This window comes from Mauremys reevesii, linkage group 4 (genome assembly GCF_016161935.1).
Source record: "Mauremys reevesii isolate NIE-2019 linkage group 4, ASM1616193v1, whole genome shotgun sequence".
Classification (NCBI taxonomy): Eukaryota; Metazoa; Chordata; order Testudines; family Geoemydidae; genus Mauremys; species Mauremys reevesii.
This window is the reverse complement of record NC_052626.1, coordinates 81,641,189-81,657,926: the sequence shown is the minus strand read 5'-3', so window position 1 is coordinate 81,657,926 and position 16,738 is coordinate 81,641,189. Positions and strand designations below refer to the sequence as shown.

The window sequence follows — 16,738 nt, the reverse complement described above, 5'->3', positions numbered from 1 at the left end:
TCTCAGATTTCTTTTTGCATCACTAACAAATCACACTTGCAAAGACTAAAATTTAGTCCAACTTCTACACTGTCTAAAGCCATTCAGTACGGACCAGGCTCTGAGATGCTTCTCTCCCAGGGCAATATATGCAGCTTCATGATTTACTTACGTTTTAATCTAAGAGAAATTCCACTTGCCGTCTCCGTTCCCTCAATATCCCCAATGCTTCCTTCCCCCATGCTACACTGGGCATGCCCTTCTTTGTGAGTTGCCCCAGGAATTCAGATGCAATGGATTATACATTTCCTGAATATTTCCTGTTCAATCATAACTACACCACGGTCCTGGGAGCCCACTGCAGCTCTAGCCTGAGCCCATAACCCAGGCCAATTGCCATGTTTGGGAGAGGAAAGGGTATTCCCCAGTGGCGGTGCGAACCCAGAGCGTACTGAAGTCGCTTGTTCCAGGACTGGCCAGGGCGTCACGGAAGAACGCAACAAGAGCGCCCCGAGTTGTTATCAGGATCCAGGAGGCTGGAGGGCACCGCTGTGTGCTGCCGCCGGCCCAGCCACTATGGCCTTGGGGACAGGCAAGCTGGCCGGGGCCTGGCTGCAGACAATGGGAGCCTGATCTCCACCCCTCGCCGGGGCAGGACCCGGCTGAGGAGGAGTCACCCCCCCTGCCCCCGCTGCAGCTGAGCTCAGGCCGGTCCGGGATCCAGGCCCCGCTCACCTGCGAGCCGCACGGGGGGGGAGGGGGTTCAGGGCCCCGCTCACCTGCGAGCCGTACCGGGGGGGGGGGAAAGAGGGGGATCCGGGCCCCGCTCACCTGCGAGACGCAGCGGGGGGGGGAAGAGGGGGATCCGGGCCCCGCTCACCTGCGAGCCGCACCAGGGGGATGCGGGGGGCTGGGCCGCGAGGTATCGGGGGGGGGGGGAGCGGGCCCTAGGGGCGGCGGTGCCGGCTCCGGCTCCTCCTCTTCGGCCCGGCCCAGGTGCTGCAGGGACAACGACTCGCCACCATCCCGGCGTCAGCAGCACCACGACCGGGCTCACGTCAGCGCGTCGTCGTCGTCTCCCAGAGCGCAGCCAATGGCGTCGCGTCATCGCCCCCAGGAGTGCGCGCGGGGAGGGGAGCTGCCGGGGGTGGAGCCTCCGCCACGGGGGCGGGGCTTGTACAGGGCGGGGGGAGCTGTCAAGCGGCGGAAGGGGGCGGGGGGGGGGTCCCACACTTGTGTGGAGGGAGCGGGAGCGGGGCTCGGGTGACCAAACAGCAAGGGTGAAAAATCGGGAGGGGATGGGAGGAATTGACACCCGCATAAGCCAAAGCTCCAAATAATGTCACTTTAAAATCGGAACATCTGGTCATCGTACTCGGGGCTCGGCCCCACCCCCAGAACCCATTTCCAAGGCATGTCATGGGGGCAGGCAGGAGCCGCGCTTGCCCTTGTACCATCACATTTCGAAACCCTCCCGTTTTGCTACTAGTAGCAGTTTCTGCCGCACAACATAACCATCTGGGTTCCTGCTCAGGACTTGCTGCCGCCTGATCCATGGGGTTGCAAATCAGGAGGGACAGAGTTTTTGGTCAAAAACACTCACATTCTGCTTCCTCCTGGCTAATGTGCCAAATGGGGTTGCAAATCAGGAGGGACAGAGTTTGTGGTAAAAAACACTCACATTCTGCTTCCTCCTGGCTAATGTGCCAAATTGACCTATTGCAGGGTTCTGGGGGTTTCTGCATTTTAATTTTATTTTAAATGAAGCGTTTTAAGCATGTTAAAAAACTTGTATACTTTATATACAACAATAGTTTAGTTATATATTATAGCCATAAAAAGAGACCTTCTAAAAATATTAAAATGTATTACTGGCATGTGAAAACTTGAATCAGAGAGACTAAATGAAGACTCGGCACAGCTCTTCTGAAACGTTGCTGAACCCTGATCTTTTGGATGCTTGAGGCATGCTCTTTCACTTTTTTATGTGTGAATACGTGAATAGGGAGGTAAGGGTTGTGGGTACAGAGCACTCGCCTGACCCCAAGGTAATAACCAGAGTGGTCCCATTCATTTTTTCCACTGGTTCCTCCTTGATTATTTCCAATGACTTGGCTGCCTATGTCCCTGTCACTGGTCCGGGGATGGTTGTGCCCCTGTCACTGGTCCAGTGATGGTTGCAAATCTGGAGAGATGGGGTTTGTGGTCGAAAACGCTCACGATTTGCTTCCTCCTGGCTAATATGACAAATTGACCTATTGGATGAATGAGGCGCGCACTTTCACTTTTTTGAGTGTGAATACGTGAAAAGGGGAGGTAAGGTTTGGGGGTACAGAGCACTCCCCTGACCCCAAGGTGGTAACCAGAGTGGCCCCATTCATTTTTTCCACTGGCTTCCTCCTTGATTATTTCCATTGACTTGGCTCCCTATGCACTTGTCACTGGTCGAGGGATGGTTGCAAATCTGGAGGGATGGGGTTTGTGGTCAAAAACACTCACATTCTGCTTCCTCCTGGCTAATGTGCCAAATTGACCTATTGCAGCGTTCTGGGGGTTTCTGCATTTTAATTTTATTTTAAATGAAGCGTTTTAAGCATGTTAAAAAACTTATATACTTTATATACAACAATAGTTTAGTTATATATTATAGCCATAAAAAGAGACCTTCTAAAAATATTAAAATGTATTACTGGCATGCGAAACCTTGAATCAGAGAGACTAAATGAAGACTCGGCACAGCTCTTCTGAAAGGTTGCTGAACCCTGATCTTTTGGATGCTTGAGGCATGCTCTTTCACTTTTTTATGTGTGAATACGTGAATAGGGAGGTAAGGTTTGTGGGTACAGAGCACTCGCCTGACCCCAAGGTAATAACCAGAGTGGTCCCATTCATTTTTTCCACTGGCTTCCTCCTTGATTATTTCCAATGACTTGGCTGCCTACACACCTGTCACTGGTCCGGGGATGGTCGTGCCCCTGTCACTGGTCCAGGGATGGTTGCAAATCTGGAGAGATGGGGTTTGTGGTCGAAAACACTCACGATTTGCTTCCTCCTGGCTAATGTGCCAAATTGACCTATTGGATGATTGAGGCATGCGCTTCCACTCATTTGTGTGTGAATACGTGAAAAGGGGAGGTAAGGTTTGTGGGTACAGAGCACGCCCCAGACCCCAAGGTGATAACCAGAGTGGCCCCATTCATTTTTTCCACTGGCTTCCTCCTTGATTATTTCCAATGACTAGGCTGCCTATGTCCCTGTCACTGGTCCAGGGATGGTTGCAAATCTGGAGGGATGGGGTTTGTGGTCGAAAACGCTCACGATTTGCTTCCTCCTGGCTAATGTGCCAAATTGACCTATTGGATGAGTGAGGCGCGCACTTTCACTTTTTTGTGTGTGAATACGTGAAAAGGGGAGGTAAGGTTTGGGGGTACAGAGCACTCCCCTGACCCCAAGGTGGTAACCAGAGTGGCCCCATTCATTTTTTCCACTGGCTTCCTCCTTGATTATTTCCATTGACTTGGCTCCCTATGCACTTGTCACTGGTCGAGGGATGGTTGCAAATCTGGAGGGATGGGGTTTGTGGTCAAAAACACTCACATTCTGCTTCCTCCTGGCTAATGTGCCAAATTGACCTATTGCAGCGTTCTGGGGGTTTCTGCATTTTAATTTTATTTTAAATGAAGCGTTTTAAGCATGTTAAAAAACTTATATACTTTATATACAACAATAGTTTAGTTATATATTATAGCCATAAAAAGAGACCTTCTAAAAATATTAAAATGTATTACTGGCATGCGAAACCTTGAATCAGAGAGACTAAATGAAGACTCGGCACAGCTCTTCTGAAAGGTTGCTGAACCCTGATCTTTTGGATGCTTGAGGCATGCTCTTTCACTTTTTTATGTGTGAATACGTGAATAGGGAGGTAAGGTTTGTGGGTACAGAGCACTCGCCTGACCCCAAGGTAATAACCAGAGTGGTCCCATTCATTTTTTCCACTGGCTTCCTCCTTGATTATTTCCAATGACTTGGCTGCCTACACACCTGTCACTGGTCCGGGGATGGTCGTGCCCCTGTCACTGGTCCAGGGATGGTTGCAAATCTGGAGAGATGGGGTTTGTGGTCGAAAACACTCACGATTTGCTTCCTCCTGGCTAATGTGCCAAATTGACCTATTGGATGATTGAGGCATGCGCTTCCACTCATTTGTGTGTGAATACGTGAAAAGGGGAGGTAAGGTTTGTGGGTACAGAGCACGCCCCAGACCCCAAGGTGATAACCAGAGTGGCCCCATTCATTTTTTCCACTGGCTTCCTCCTTGATTATTTCCAATGACTAGGCTGCCTATGTCCCTGTCACTGGTCCAGGGATGGTTGCAAATCTGGAGGGATGGGGTTTGTGGTCCACGATTTGCTTCCTCCTGGCTAATGTGCCAAATTGACCTATTGGATGAGTGAGGCGCGCACTTTCACTTTTTTGTGTGTGAATACGTGAAAAGGGGAGGTAAGGTTTGGGGGTACAGAGCACTCCCCTGACCCCAAGGTGGTAACCAGAGTGGCCCCATTCATTTTTTCCACTGGCTTCCTCCGTGATTATTTCCATTGACTTGGCTCCCTATGCACCTGTCACTGGTCCAGGGATGGTTGCAAATCTGGAGGGATGGGGTTTGTGGTCGAAAACACTCACGATTTGCTTCCTCTTGGCTAATGTGCCAAATTGACCTATTGGATGATTGAGGTGCGCACTTCCACTCATTTGTGTGTGAATACGTGAAAAGGGGAGGTAAGGTTTGTGGGTACAGAGCACGCAGGGGGAATAGCAGGGGTGGGGAGGCCACACATGATGGCAGCCCCCCACCCCGGTGTGACGAGCTGGGAATGTTCTTAATGTTTTCTCTGAATACTCTGTTTGTGCCTCAGTGTCTCCTATGCAGTTCTAAAGTATCTAGGTGGTGGATCAGGGTATGTGATTGCTACAGAGCAAAGGGCCAGTGCACCTAAATGCCTGGCACTCTGTCTCCTAGCAACTGATGGCCTGGGCCCTCCTCTGCAAAGGTGCCAGCTGAAGGTGTTGGAGACAAAGAGGTCAGGTGACCTCCTGGCCCAGGAAAGGAACTGAGCAGAGAGGAGGGGCTGGAGGGGGTTTGGGAGTCTGGAGCTGGCTGGGGATGAGGAGGGAAGTGCAGATGGGGGTCTGGCTCACTGCTCCCAGAATGGACCCGGCTGTGGGGTCTTGTTCGCTGTACCTACCAGCTCTGTTTTAGCCCGTGTTCCTGTCACCGAATAAACCTCTGTTTTACTGGCTGGCTGAGAGTCATGTCTGACTGCGAAGTGGGGGGGCAGGACCCTGTGGCTTCCGCTGGGGTGGGATCGCTGTGGGAAGCACATGGAGGGGCAGAGGATGCTGAATGCACTAAGGAGAGACCCAGGAGATGAAGATGTGTGAGCTTCTTGCCCTGAAAAAGTCTGCTCCAAGGGAGAGGAGGCTCCCCAAAGTCCTGACTGGCTTGGTGGGGAGCAGTTCCAGAGCATTGCCCAGGGACTCTGTGCCACCCGATACCCACCACAGGGGAGGCGAGTGGGCTTTCTGGACCTGAGAGAGTCCCTAGGAGCATGTGCAGTGACTTTGTTGCAGAGTGAGTGTGCTGCGGGGGGAGCGGCGGGCTCCCTCCCCGGGCGCTTGCTGCTGCTGATACGGGGGGGGGGGGGAGTCCTCTCTGGTCCTAGCCCTGGGGCAGCCTGTCTGCATCCCAAGTTACTTATCCCCAGCCCTGCCCCACCCCAGAGCCTGCACCCTCAGCACCCCAACCCTGAGCACCCTCCTGCACTGTGAACCCTCATCCCCAGCCCCACCCCAGAGCCCTCACCTGAGGGGAAAATGTGCATCTTAAATGAGGTGGTCAGTTTGGAGTATCATTGTGTTTAGCACAATACTTGATTATTTTACACCCCTTTAAAGTATATAACTAGTTGTATACAGGTGTTACAAAGTGGGAATGTTCTTAATGTTTTCTCTGAATACTGTGTGGGTGCCTCAGTTTCCCCTATGCATTTCTCAAGTATCTAGATGGTGGGATAAGTGGGTGTGATTGTTGTAGAGCCCTAGAGGGCCAGTGTGATGCTGTCTGCACAGAGAATGGCCGAAACCCTGTCTCCGGGCACCTGATGGCCTGGGCCACTCTCCTGCAAGCTGCCAATTGAAGGTGTTGGAGAACAAAGAGATCAGGTGGCCTCCTAATGCCTGGAAAAGAGAGAGAGGGCAGAGGAGGGAGTGTCAGTGCCTGTGCAGACTCGGGAAGCCCATGGTGTGGAAGGGGATGCTGTGATGCTTTGGAACTACTCCATACAAAGCCAGTCAGGACTCTGCGAGACTCTCTCTCTGAGCGTACTGTCTCCAGGACAAGAAGCTTACACCTTCCTGGGTCTGACCTCGGAGCATTCAGCTCTTTCCACACCGTGCACTTTCTGCAGCGAGTGTGCCCAGGCAGGTCATGGGGCAACCAGCGGTCCCTGCACCCCAACTCTGCAGTCAGACGTGACTCTCAGCCAGCCGGTAAAATAGAAGGTTTGTTAGACAACAGGAACACAGATTAAACAGAGCTTGTAGGTACAGAAAATGACCCCTCAGTCAGGTCCATCTTGGAGGGTGGGGAGCCTAGACCCAAGTTCTGGGCCTCTCCCCATTTCCCCAGCCAGCTCCAAACTGACACTCCCTCCTCTAGCCTTTGTATCTCTTCTGGACAAGGAGGCCACCTGATCTCTTTGTCCCCAACACCTTCAGTTGGCACCTTGCAGGGGAAACTGAGGCATCCACACAGTATTCCGAGAAAACATTAAGAACATTCCCAATTTGGCACAACAGGTGTAACAAAATTTAATACCGTATATTGAAGCAGGCAAGTGCTGCTTCTCACTTTCCAGTTTTAAATGACCCTTGTAATCGTGTGTTTCTGATGCGTTGTAGCTTAATTTTATATCAGCTTACAGGGCGAGAGCGGGGAGATAGACCACCATTTTGGGCACCACCAAAAATTATACAAACCTGCCGCCTATGGGATTAGAGTCAGTATCGACTTTACGATGGTGCCATGGTACCAGGACCACCCTGCATCTCACTGCAGACACAGTGCTCAGAATTAAGCAATGTTCTCAAGGCTATTGTACTCAGTACTAGTTTTCAGTTGGCAGCTACATGCTTCAGCCAGGCCACTTTCTCACTAGGCTATATCCTGAATATTGTGACTGGGAATGAGGTGGGGGCGGGGAGTGTAGCAGATGCAAATTCGAGGTGAATATTATCTTGTCAATACTGTCCTGGGTTTATGATGCTTTATGCCATGGACTGAAGCAAAGTGGCTGGTGAATAACCAGGAATCTGGTTAATAATTATCTAAATTCAGCTTTCTTCTTTCTCTCTCTGTGAATTATCACTAATTCAAAATAGTGTGCAAGTTGACTGGATAATGGTAATAGAACAATCTCTTGTTAAAACATTGTAAACCATACTACCTGGTTTTTATATTAAACACCTACTATACAAAATACAATAAATCTGACAAACAAAACTTAGGAAAATTTTATTCTTTCTATGTCTTATTTACAGTTTTACAGTAATCTCTTGCTTCAGAATGCCTCAAGGGTCACCCATACAGTTTGCAATAGGAATCAACATGTGGCTTGGCAGCTGACTCTTGACTGATTCCTGAACAGCTGGTAACTCAATATTAATCTGACATAGATACTATATGCAGAAGCACAACTCTGTATATATGGGGAGGTGATTATTGACCTTTCTGCATATGTAATAATAGTTTTTGGTGTTTGTAAGACAAGGCATAATAATGAACTTTGTAAAAGTTCCTGTTTGGTGTGAGAGATGTTACTTATACCTAAATTCACTCCCCTTCCCCACACCCAGCCCTATGCATGCTGGCTAGGGAATATCACTACTGTAGTGTCAGCTTAAGAGAGCTTCACATGCAGAGCCGTCAGTAGGGATTTTTGGCACATAAGGCAAGGAACAGAGGCAGCATGTCCGACTCTTCCTATTAGAGGGAAGGCTCCACCAACGAATTTCTGCAAATCTCCATTGAAGTACCACAGTCCCTCTCAGAGGGAAGGACTTGCTGCGAATTGCCGCTGAAGGAGAGACTTTCTGAGCCCCTCACTTTCCGTGCGAGGCAAATGCCTCACTCGCCTTGCCCTCGTTATGGCAATGTTCACATGCACCACTTCTAGTATTACGTAAGTTAAAACAAGCTACAGTACAGTGGGACATTAATGGTCTATTACAGTGTTTGCAGTAGCATATTAAAAGCTATAACAGTGAACAGACTAGTTAGAATTCAAACATTTATGACTTTAAAAAAGGAAAAAGCCTTTCCTTTCTTAGCAACCGGTTCCCTATGAAAAGTTATGATTTAAGGGATGTGCCAGAATATGTATTTCTGGTACCAATAGGGTTACTATATTTCCAGATTTAAAAATTCCTCCCGGACAGCAATTTAAAACCAAAAAGTCTGACATGTCCAGGAAAATATGGCTGTATGTTAACACTACCTACAGTTCTTTTTAAAAAGATGGGCCTGAACTAGAAATGAACTCCGCTTCACATGTGGAAATCAGGCTGCAGGCCTGCCTGCGGCAGGTCGCCCCTGGTCCCCGCCACTCCCTGGTGGCTAGGGTGGTGACCAGATGTCCCGATTTTATAGAGACAATCCCAATCTTGGGGTCTTTTTCTTATATAGGATCCTATTAACCTCCACCCCATCCTGATTTTTCACACTTGCTGTCTGGTCACCCTAGGGTGTGCACATGTGTGTGGGTACCAGCTGCTCTCTTCTCCTATCATTGAAGCAGGTATGCAGGGTTACTGCCCAGGGAATTGCAGGGCACCAGTGGACATGGGGCTGGCTGCAGGCAGGGCAAGGGGTGCAGCAATGGCTGGAGACAGGGGTGTGGGGTGGGGTGGGCTGGCTGGCTTCAAGCAGGGCCATAGGGGGGTGTGGCATAGATTGGCAGTGCGGCATAGATTGGCAGTGCGGCATAGATTGGCAGTGCTGAAGACAGAGGAGTGCAGGAATGGCTGGCTTCAGGCAGGGGGGGTGCAGCAGGGGTTGGCTGGAGACAGGGCAGGGGGTGCAGGTACAGGGTACAGACCACCCGGTATGGTAAGTGCTCCTCCTCCTCCTCCCTCCCCACCAGAGTAACAGCAGCCACCTGGGGCTCCCTGCTTCCACAGCCCTGGCCATGTACACAGCTGCCGGAGCCCTGGGGGCTCCAGTGGCTATTTAAAGGGCTAGGGCAATAGAAGCAATGGGGGCGATGGACTTTTTAAGTAGCCCACAGATCCCAACAGCCCTACCCCATGGCTCCAGCAGTGTGGCAGTGGTGGCAATTTAAAGGGCACCCAGGCCCTTTAAATTGTCCCCACCCGGTACAGTGCACTGACTCTTGCCAATACAAACCAGGGCTTGGGCACGGGACCCTCTTAGGGGCAGGGCCCGATTCAGGGGAATTAGTTGAATTAGCCTAAAGCCGGCCCTGCCAGTATATCCAGGACATTAGTAGCACACTTTTCCCCCACCAATACCTAGTAGTTGCACTGTCATCTCCCATAGCTACTTAGGTTGCAGCTTTATTGTTAAACCTAAATTGGGAAGAAAGACGACTCATTCAGAACTTCTTTAATGGTTACTTTATCGCTAAAGGGTGTAGTGGGGTATAGACTTGGAGAGAGGAAGGTTTCTATGATGTAGGCAAGATCAAGTATTTTATCCAAAACCAGAATACGAATGGCGCTGGTCTTCTGGGTGTCTGACCTTGAGCTATTGTCAAAAGTTTGAGGGTGACTCGTCTCCTTCCTCATATTTTGGTTGAGGATTGTATTGATAAAGGGATTGGCCTCAAAGACCTGGTTGTAGGACTCTGCCACGGTGTAGTTTTCATCTTGGATTGCCTGGTCCTAATTATAGTAAAGCATGCACTTTAGTCTTTGTAATTATATGTTATAACTCTGTTGCTTTTTATGAAGACAGGAGTAAAAGAAAAGTAGCTGCAATATTTTCATACTAAACTAATGCTGAAAATGTACATAATTTCAATCAGACTCCTAATCTTAATTTTTGGTTAATTTTCTTATGGATTTATTTATTATGGTGGGAAACTGCTATAGGGAAGTACACTTCTCCTATATAGGTCATAAGGATCCTATCTGTCTGAAACTGGCTGCTCTTTCTTTCTTTGATCTGCAGAGTGACTGATGCTTTTCAGACATCAGTTGTGGGTACAGAAGGGTTTCATTGCATCTTCTCTCTTGGCACCAGCTACTGTTCTCCCTTCTTGTTGTATTGATAGTGGGTGTGTGTGTCTCTCCTTTCTTTAAAATCATATATGCTAGGGACAGTCTTGTCCTCTTCTCCTCTCCTGATGTCAGTGTAGATGTGCAAAATGTACTACAGTCATATAGTATCTCAAATGCAAAGCTACATTTCAATGATCTGAGGTTTGAAGAACAATGTGGAACTAGCTGTTTTATGGGATGTCTCGATTTCATTCCTGTAGTAACATAACTGGTGATAGGAAAGCAGGGAGAGAGAGGGTGTGTGCTCTGCAAGGCTGCTTGCCACGGGCCAATGGGTGTGGGTGGGCTGGGTAGGATAGTCACATCTCAGGGATCTGCCCCGCTACCCAGCACTGCTCCAGCTATGAGCTGTCTCCACTGCCTGGGACCTGTGGGGCCCCACCTGCCTCCCCGGGGGAAGAGCCACCTGGGACTGGTGCAGAGGCTGCGCCAGTCTCAGCCACTCACAGGAACAGTTGGGGAGGGGAAGGCTCAGCTGGGTCCTGAGAGAGCCTGGCCCGGTAGGCTCTGCTCCTGCTCCAGCCTGGCTGCTTCCACCACTCCCAAGAGGCCACAGTTCTCCTGCCCCAGGACCAGTTCTGGCTGCGCTGCCATCTCAGCCTCGCAGCCACAGTCACCTCCCATCAGGGCCGGCTACTGTGGCTGGGGCTAGGGTTTGGGAGAGTAGGTCTCTAGGGGTCTGGGTAGGTGCTGGGCACTGGGAGATCTATGTGTTGGGGCCTGTCAGTGGGGAGATCTGTGTGTGTGTGGTGCTGGGAAGTGTGGGGTCTGTGTGGGTCACTGCAGTTGTGGTGGTGGGGGGCACTGGACAGTGAGGGGATCTGTAGGGGGGCTCTGGGTGGGAAGGTGTGGGGCACTGTGCAGTTGTGGGAGGGCTGTGGGGGGTCTTCAGCTGGGGGGCACTGGTCAGTGAGAGGATCTGTGGGGTTCTGAGTGGGTGGGGAGTGATCTGGGAGTGCACTGGGCAGGGGTTTGTGGGGTCTCTAGATGGTGCAGCACTGGGTGAAGGGAGTCAGAGGGGTTCAGGGCAGGGATTTGTGGGGTCTCTGGGTGGTGTGGCACTGGGCATAGGGAGTCGGAGGGGTGCTGGGCAGGATTTGTGGGGGTCTCTGGGTGGTGTGGCACAGCCAGAGGGGTGCTGAGCAGGGGTAGCATGGTGCAGCATGGGCCCACACCCAAGGGAAGAAGCACAATGGCAGTGCAGGGCTGGACTGGACAGCATGGGTCTGGCAGCTCCTGGTTTGTAAACAGCGCCTTGTACTGGGCTGGGTGGAGTGGGGCTGTCCTCGTACCCTACCATGACTCATATCCCATTGCCCCAAGTCAGCCCCTCGCTCTGAGGACTCTGCCCTATGCCTCATGTCCCCATTTCCATGGGGACCCACAAATATGTTTAGCACCGGGCCCACAACAGGTTAATCCAGCCCTGTTTGCAGGCTCTGGGATGGAGTTGGGGTGCAGGAGGGTTGCAGGCTATGGGGAGTTTGAGTGACGGGTGCAGGCTCTGACCTGGGGCAGGGATTGGGGTGCAGGAGGGTACAGACATGTGGGCTCTGGGAGGAGTTACCAAATCAGCACGTTGTATAAGAGAAAGGAGCTGCAGGGATTTCATATAGACATAGAAAATGATAGAAGAGACTTTTACATAGTCAAAATGTGAGAGGCAGAGTTTGAGGGAGGGAGGGGCGTCTGTACAATATTTCCCACATTCAGTCTCCTGGCTGGAGCAGTAACAGCCAGCACTTATATAAGATAGAGGAGCTGCGCTGTCTACGCTTTGACAGTGTAGGAATCGGGCTGCCTGTGCCTTTAAGACCCAGCCCCAGGAACCTGACACGGGCACAACTGAAAACAGCCTGTGCCCCCACAGCCAGATCTGCGAGCGCAGCAGGTGGCTCATCACAGGGTCTGGCAGCGCTCCCCGGGCTTAACCGTTCAGCCTCTCTCCTGCCGCTGCCTACAGCAGCTTGAACCCCTCTGGCCAGTAAATTTGTGTCCCCCGCTCAGACCCTGGCAGCCCCCCCGCTGCAAGTTGCCCCCTTGAGCCTTTTAAACGCCCCCAAAGAGCAGGCAGCAAATCGTGAGTAGAAGTGAGGGCAGAGAGAGGGCAGTGGCGACAGCGCAGGTTACTGGGCATGCTCAGTTCGGCTGCGCATGCTCAGTGCAGCCAAAGTAGCAAATCGAGATAGGTTCATGTTTCTGATGGTACACCCTTGCTGAGCAGTTGTTCCTCACAGACCCTAGTCCCAGGTTTGGGAAGACTGTGTCACCTTAAGTGGCTGTTCCAGTTTGTGCCTCAGTTTCCCCAGGGGCCGCTCTACGTTTTTGGCCGCCCCAAGCAGTCATGCGCGGGAGGCGCCCCCGAGCCGCAGGAGTAGCGGACCTCCCGCGGGCATGACTGCGGAGGGTCCACTGGTCGCGCGGCTCGGCTGGACCTCCCGCAGCTGCAGGCGGTTCGCGGGTCCGGCGGCTCCGGTTGAGCTGCCGCAGTCATGCCTGCGGGAGGGCTACTGGAGCCGCCGGCCGAGCGCCCCCTCCGCAGTCATGCCTGCGGCAGGTCCGCTCCTCCCGGACCTCCCCGTCCACCGGTCCAGCCTGCCGCCCCCCCGGGAAAGGGCCGCCCCAGGCGGGTGCTTGCCCCGCTGGGCTCTGGAGCCGGCCCTGAGTTTCCCCATCAAACAGGGATAACAATCCCTTTACAAGATCCTGGAGGCCCCCCTTGTTGGTGTCACTAGGCATAAATCTAGGTAACCTGGGAGGATGGCTCTGGGCCTATGTGAACCAAAGTACCTCTATGTGAAGTGCATCTGTTAGCCTTACTAAACTTTTGTAACCTCTTGTATTATGTGCTGACTACTGGCAGCTGCAAGGCCGGTTGGTACTAGATGCAGCCAATACTAGATAAGATAGGCGGAAAGCAGATGCTGTAATTAAGGTTATATGCATGAGAAAGTTGCATGAGAAAGTAGCCCCCACGGTGGGAAAAGTACAGATAAAAAGAAACAAAAGGGGTATAAATACTGGGACCCCACCTGCGTGCGTGTGTGCAGGATTTGAGATTGCTTTTTCTCCCTGGCACCTTATTTGGGCTCAAATAAACTTGGTTTGCTTCTCCACCCTGGTGTGTTAATTAGTGCAACGCACACCGGGCAACAAACCCCCCCCCCCCCCCGCCCCGGACCCTCTGGGCCGGCAACACCCTCACCAGCGAGGCTGGCTGTGTCTCAGCACCTTGTGGGCCTGTGTACCTGGACCCATCTTTTTATTTATATAACAGCACCTAAATATACACCATGTGCAATCAACACAAAGCTGACAAGATTCCTGATCTCTTAGCTCAGCCACCCAAACACCTTTTCACAGAAACAGGCATATAGGCCTGGTGCTGACTTCATTCTCATTGACTTTAACAGGAGTGGTCAGTACTTCTGAATAATGTAAAGTGACCATACGTACTGGTTTTACCAGTACAGTACTGGTTTTTTGGACATTGGTCTGGTTAGTCGTGAGATGTAACCAGTACAGTTTAGGACTACAAAATCAAAAATTATTAATTTATCAAAAGATTGAGTACATCAAATCAATCCTTGATAAACCAGCCTAAATCAATTTTATTAATTTATCCTAGTTTTAGTTTTATTTTACACTACGGTTCTCGTCGTTGGATCTCGGCAATACTTGGCATTCAGCACACGCACTCTCACTATATTGTGGCCACGGCGACTCTTCAATAATACTTCCGCGCATTACATACAGCCCGACCGTGGGAACACGATGATGACGTCATCACACAGAGCCCGCCAAAATCGACCAATTCGGTGTTAGCTTCGGACTATAAAAGGCCCTCCGCAGCACAGGACAGGCACCAGTGATCTGGCATCTTCGGACCATGACACTGGCCCTCAGAGCTCCGCGCTCTCTCGGTTACTCGAGCTTTTCGCTCAGCCGTTTTCACGGCGCACCTCGCTGATTCGCCAGGACCCGATGACTTCGCCCCCTTGGACCAGGATCGACGCCTTCGCCCCTTTGGACCAGGACCGGCGTCTTCGCCCCCCTCGATCCTGGACCGGTGACTTCGCCCCCTCGGACCAAGACCGACATCCGACGAAGTTTGTAATAATTGTTTATTTTTGGACACCCATGGCGCCAAAACGACAAAAGTGCGTCTTCAATGACGAGTTAAAATCGAAATATACATTCATCAAAGCAAGTACTAATAATGACAATAGTGAGGTGGAATGTGTAAAATGCAGAAGTATATTTTCTATTGCAAACAGTGGAAAAACTGACATTGAAAACCACATACAAACAGTCAAACATAAACGGGCCATGTCTGCAGCAATTGCAAGTATGAGTGTGACATCATATTTTAAGAAAAAACAATTTGAAGATGCTGAAAGAAAACTAGCTGCAGCTGAAGGTTTATGGGCGTACCACACAGTAATGCATAATCACTCATTCCGATCAATGGATTGTACCTGCAAACTGATTAAAACATGTTTTGATGCCAGGTTTACATGTTCTAGAACAAAATGCGAGGCGATAGTTACTGATGTGCTGGTGCCTTATGCGAAACAGTTATTGGAAGAGGATTTAGATGCTGCAAATTTTATTTCTATTTATTCGGATGCATCAAACCACAAGGAAGTAAAGTTGATTCCCATAATAAAAAGATATTTTTCATACCAGTATGGAATACACGTCAAAATTTTGGAAGTAAGAGATTTGCCAGGCGAAACATCTGACATAGTTACTGATTATATTTTGGAAGTGTTAAAAAAGTATCGTTTAGATACCAAGGTACTTGGATTTTGTGCTGACAACACCAATACTAACTTTGGAGGAATGCGAAGAAGTGGGAAAAATAACATTTTTACCAAGCTGAAATCAAATTGGGGTGGAAGAGAGCTTGTGGGAATTGGTTGTGCTGCTCATATTTTGAACAATGCTATACAAACTGCAGCCGACCGTGTACCAATTGATGTGCAAACTTTTATCACCAAGTTTTATTCATACTTTTATATCTATACAGTGCGTTAATGCATTGAAAATTTTTTGTGAATTCGTGGACATCGAATATAAGAAAGTCTTGGGATACAGTGCCACACGATGGTTGGCGTTACGACACGCGATTGAGCGCGTCCTACAAATATATCCTGCCCATAAATCATATTTTGCCTCAAACGAGAAGAGCCCCACAATTATCACAAATTATTTTGATAATTCAGAGACAGAGTCTTGGCTTTACTTTTTGCATAACGTGTCATCAATGTTCCACAATGCTATTTTGAAAATAGAAGGACAGGAGATTTCTATTATAGAAACTAGCAATATTTACAGTGACTTAAAAACAAAATTAGCTGACAGAAAAGCAAACGTTTTCTTGCCGTTACAGGTACGGCAAAATTTGAAGCAGCTTGAGGAAGAAGGCATATTAAAACCTGCTATTTTCAAAGAAAAAGTGGCAGAATTTTATGACACGTATTCAATATCTAGAGGAATGGGAAGGACCTATTAAGCATACCGAAAAATTCAGTTGGGTTTTGTTAAACACTAAACTCACCCATGACAACATTCAAGTTTGCAGTGATTACATTCTTCAGTATTTTTCTGAAATCAATTTAGCAGAAGATGAACTGTTTGATGAAACCTGCTTTTTCCTGCGCTACATTACAGATGAAAAAATTACTCACTGGATACAAAATTCTGTACCAGTATCGAACAGATGGGTTGAAATATTCAAAGCCTTCAGTGAAAATGATGTTTCCTACAAAAATATTGGCAAATTGGTAGAATATTGTCTCTGTTTACCAGGAACCAATGCACCTGCCGAACGTCTTTTTTCTTTGATGAACAATATCAGGTCCAGTGATAAAACTCAATTACATGTTGAAACTTTGAAATGTTTGCTAATTACTAAATATAATTTTAACCAAACTTGCATGGAATTTTATAAAAACATCCAGGAAAACGAATTATTATTAAAATCAATCCACTCTTCACAAAAATATAAGAAGCAAAATTAGGAATGTAGATTAAGTACTTTTGTACCATTTTATATTAAAACCATTTTGTTTTACTGCTACACTTGTTTCTTTATTACTTGGATCCCAAAATCCTAAGTATATAATTATGTACTAATCTGCCCATATCAAATATTTGTTTTTTTTCGCAAAATTACTTTCATAATATATAATATAAATAAAAGAAGTACATTTTATTGTATTCTTTCACTTAAAGAAAAAAAAAGATAAGCATACTCCGCAATATTTTTCAATTTATATTCTACGACAGCGACTATTACTCATGCTGGCTGAGCTATTTTAAATGTCCTGGTTTTAAATTTGAAAAAAATGGTCACCTTACCTTAGGCAGCAGCCGGCAGCAGCAGAGGCAA

At 49.0% G+C, this 16,738-nt stretch overlaps 1 protein-coding gene across 3 annotated transcripts in view; it reads right to left on the bottom strand.

Moving 5' to 3' along the window:
* LOC120403491 (golgin subfamily B member 1-like) overlaps positions 1–954 on the bottom strand; it is a 64,094-nt gene extending 63,140 nt beyond the window's left edge. For 2 of the 3 annotated variants that reach the window (XM_039534560.1, XM_039534562.1), the window contains exon 1: positions 152–326. The gene's annotated coding sequence lies outside the window, so the exon portion shown is untranslated. Of the gene's footprint in view, positions 1–151; positions 327–859 lie in introns of those variants that run through there. The other variant, XM_039534561.1, reaches the window with a different exon arrangement.
* Between the last annotated feature and the right edge of the window lie 15,784 nt (positions 955–16,738).